The sequence below is a fragment of the Anneissia japonica genome, unplaced genomic scaffold (assembly GCF_011630105.1).
Source record: "Anneissia japonica isolate Jap-2015-1 unplaced genomic scaffold, ASM1163010v1 scaffold288092_len240290_cov174, whole genome shotgun sequence".
NCBI lineage: Eukaryota > Metazoa > Echinodermata > Crinoidea > Comatulida > Comatulidae > Anneissia > Anneissia japonica.
Window position 1 is genome coordinate 234775 of NW_022688036.1, and position 4468 is coordinate 239242.

The window sequence follows — 4468 nt, forward strand, 5'->3', positions numbered from 1 at the left end:
GAGTATTCCAGTGGATGCGATCTACAACCTCTGAATTTGCCTAGTAACGATGAATTCGTCGAGAAAATGGTAATATTTTATGAGAAATAGTCTGTATTTCTCATTTTTTTAATTCTTTTTCGTAAAACTAAAATTCATGCCAATATTTTTCCATGATTTATAATAATTGGAGTAATGCAAATACATATTTTCTAAAAAAAGTCATTTTTAGTGAAATTTTGCCGGGAATGGGGCTTTAACTTATTGTATTTGAACTGTAATAATGTGTTTTCCTGACACAATAGTTTGCACAGTATAAAGCTGGGCTCTCATTGCATTGCACAACTGTCGTATGTCATGGTGTTGCGTTCTCCATGGAATCGCGTCGGCCGACTACCACAGTGAGTACCCAGCTGAAGGTGTAAAGCACTCAGTGGTGGATCTAGGATTTAGCAATAAGTGGTGGATAATGCAAGGACCGAGGGATGCACTTGGGAGGGGGAGTGGTTTTGGGTGGGTATCCCTTCCCATTTGAGATTCCCACATGAAGCACACTCACAAGACAGTTCACGGTAACCGAAGGGGAGTGGCTAGCCACCTTGTTCACCTCCTTACATCCGCCACTGGTAGTGATGCTTTGAGTTTGTTAAAACATGGTGCTAAAAATATGTAAATATTTATTATTTATTATCTTCCTAATTAAAAAATGTTATGCTACATAAAGAGAGTATAATAAATAAATACTAAATTATTTAATTTTGTGGTGGGAAAAAGTATATAGACCTTGCTAACAATATTAATTTTACTTCAACATTGTAATAACATGGCAGTTTACTAGGTTATTTCCTTTCGTATCTATAAAGTTGTGTTTTCTGGGGCTTCCAACCTGCAGATTCAGGAACCTTTTTCTCTGGACCCCCACCAGTGCTTTGCCCCTTGACCTCTGCCCAAAATTGAGGTCCCATCAGTAGACACCTCCCCCATGAATGTCCCCTGCGAAATATGTACTGTGTGTGGCCAGAGATTTAGGGAGTAGTAATGGGTATGTTGAGTTTTATATAGTTTATTAAAGAAAAGAAATGTTTATACTGAATTTTTAGTTACTTAGAGATAGCCAAGATATATTTACTGGACCAGATGTATAGATTTTAATTTATTGTAGGCCTAATGTGTTAAAATGTTCGATTTTTAATCTGAATGTACTTGGTATTAATTTTATCAATGAAAGTGGATCCCAGTATTGTGCATATGTAGCAAATTCTACTAAGGTAGAACTTTTTTTATACCTTGTCAAGCGAACCCACCACTTGCCAAAAATGATGAATTCTAATAAAAATAGAGTTTCATTTTTGGCCAATTAGCACACCCGCTGCCACAAAAAACTTGAAAATTTCAGAAAAAATAAAGTTTTTCTTTCTTTTTATTACACCCGCCGCTGCTTTGAAATCTCTGAAAATAAGATATGTATTTTTCTTTATAATTTTATAAATTTAAAGAATTTAACCATCCCATTACTACATGGTTTACTTTCAACAATAACATTTTATTATTATTTTCTCCTCCATCTGGATGTTTTTTGGCAAACACCATTTGCTAAATAAGAAAGCAAAATTTTATTTTTATTTTTTTCCGCCCTCCTCTGACAATCTTTAAAAAAATCAGTTTGCAAAACAGGGAATAAAAAATCTAGTCTAATCCGTCAGCCTATAACCCTTTCTGGAACTCCAGTCGGATCAGTGAAAGGAATATGTGCATGTTGTCCCTCAAACGTTGTTGTTTTGTCGGACCTAGCAACAACCTCCGAGGGACGGGGCTTAGCAGAAATGTCCATCCTCCTGAGTATTAATTGTAGTGATCATTCTACAGTAAACGTACATAGGTACTGTATTTCGCACAGTATCCATCCTATAGGCCTTGTTCTATTTTAATATGCAATTCTGTATTCAATAACTTTTCAAAATTTGATTCTCATTCAACTGCAAATGGCCCGCCACTTATATGATAGAGTAAACTCTGCAAGGTGTGTAGAGTGGAGTTGTTTTTAAGGTTTGTCGACATAATCAAGTATTCTGTGATAAATGTTGTACTTAAACCTGGACAATTATTTCTGAAGATTTATGTTGAGATTTCCAATGCTGTATTATTTATTTTTCATCTTAAAAATGTGGACTGTTTGTGAATTAAAATAAATTCATAATTACATTAATTGCAATTTGTCACATTGATTTTGTTCTTAAAATCCAGTTAATGTTAATACTGTAGTTAATAGTTGTGTTTGTGTGATGATTCAACTGTACAGTAAAATGAAATAAAGAAATGATTTCTGGGGTTTCCAATTGGTACAGGTGTACACAAATGTGGTAAAACCAAAAAAAAAAAAAAAACACTTAAAAATTCTTTCAAAATGTTTAATAGGATCAAATAAATTATCAACTTCCAATGCGACACACATTGAAAACAATTTTCAAAAATTCTTTTTACAGAAATCCTCAAATTGAATACTAGTCAATATTCAAAGCTTATTTTAAAAATACAGGAATGCTATTTATTTATTTAATACCATATTTCAAGAGGGTGACCCATCCAGCATTGCTGCTCATTAGGGGCCCTCAAATAATACATGCGGTACAAAACAAGAATCACTTAATTGCAAATTTATTTATTTTTTATCATTATTAGTCGTTAATCAGAATATATCAAATTAAAGTAACTTGAATAAAAAAAATGTAATAGTAATGACGAGTATCTATGTATGCATTTGAACGCGTTCTGGGTTTTCTTTTGAGCAGAACCAGCAAAGGGTCCAAGGAGCCACAAAAACCAAATCGGGGAAGAAGCCAAAAATGTCAGGGAACCGCGTTCATTGTCACAATGTTGATTATCCATGAAGCTATCCAAAAATAAAAACAAATTGAATTAAATATTTTGATAAATAATTTTCTCATTATAAATAAAGACAACGAAATTCCTAAAAAATATATATGTATATTAACTACCAAAAAGTCAAAAGAAAAGAAGATTGTTATTTTTAATGTAGGCCTATTTAATCTTGAATGTTTCTTAATTCATTTTTTAAATACAAAAGAATTTGTTTCTGTATTAGTTTCAACAAAGAAGTTTCTGTAATATGGAAGAATTTTTTTTTTGTTCTTGTTTTCAAAATATCTATCTACTTTTAAATTTTGATTTTTAATTGTGTATAGAAGATGAATATGCATGTTTTTTTTGTACGCAAGATTGTCTTTTAGTCGGGTTAACTCACTGAAATCTAAAAAAAAAAAGAAACTGCTATCAAAAAACTCCAAATATTAAGTTAGTTCTGGCTATCTGCAAAAGCCTGGGAAGATTTTTAAATTTAGTAGACTCAAAATCGAGGTGGTTTGAGGCTTTACTTTACAGAATATAGCACTGTTACGGTAGCTACTTGCCACCTGCTAATTTTCCCCACTGATTTTTTTTTCTACCTGGAGAGTTATTCCCGGCCCAGGCTATTTCCCCCCCCCCCATTTTTTCGATGCATTGTTCCTCTTAGTTTTCCTATAGATTTTTTTCCATCAGGTTATTTTTATTATACTTTATAAGAGAGAACATATTTTTTTTTTATTTTGTGTTTTCTCTATATCAATTAATTATTATCTAGTCATTGTAAGGTTACACTAAAAAGGTGTGCCGATGATACAAAAGCGTTATTCAATCAATTGACTGATTGCCTATTGATGCATTCGCAATACCGTATTGATGAAGCCTAAATACACATTGTAGAAACGTTTTGAAAGTTTAAATCCGGTTTTACATGAGAAATACAGGAAAGAAAACAGGATATCTTTATAACATGTTTCCTCTTTTGGAATTTCGATATCACACCTTTTTCCTAGTCGTTCTATATACCCATATTTCATCCACAAAAAACTGTACTTCTACAGTACTTCGGAGGTCAATGCCCATTAGTGATTCTCTTCTACGATACGCCTACTACTGAAAGGTCTACTGAAATTAATTATGTCATCATACGCCTACTTTTATTTCAAATTGTGTGTTACGGTTGATGGTAGCAAATACGCCTATATCATTAAATATATTTCATTTAATTAATGCTATTTAATTAGTTTATCAGAATATTAGGTTAATTTATGTTTTATAAAGTATGCGTATTATATATATATAGACTTAGCCCCAATAGCATTCAATTAAACACATTAGAAACACTTTGGCTCGACGTCGTAATAATTATGTACGAAAGTGTATTCTTCAGGCCTATCAGTTCCGCATCGATCTATGGAAGAAAGAATCCAAATACTCATTGATGTTGGAATATAGAATACATGCCAATTTGGAGATAGCTAAAGGCTTGAGATTTAACAGGAAACAACCCAATTGACGTGAGTCGAGGGCCCGTCCAAGGGCCCCGAAAAATGTTGGGCTTAGATGCTCTCTGGGTACTCTGAATATATCTAGTGCTGAAATTAAACCTTAAAAATGAGTAGCTATA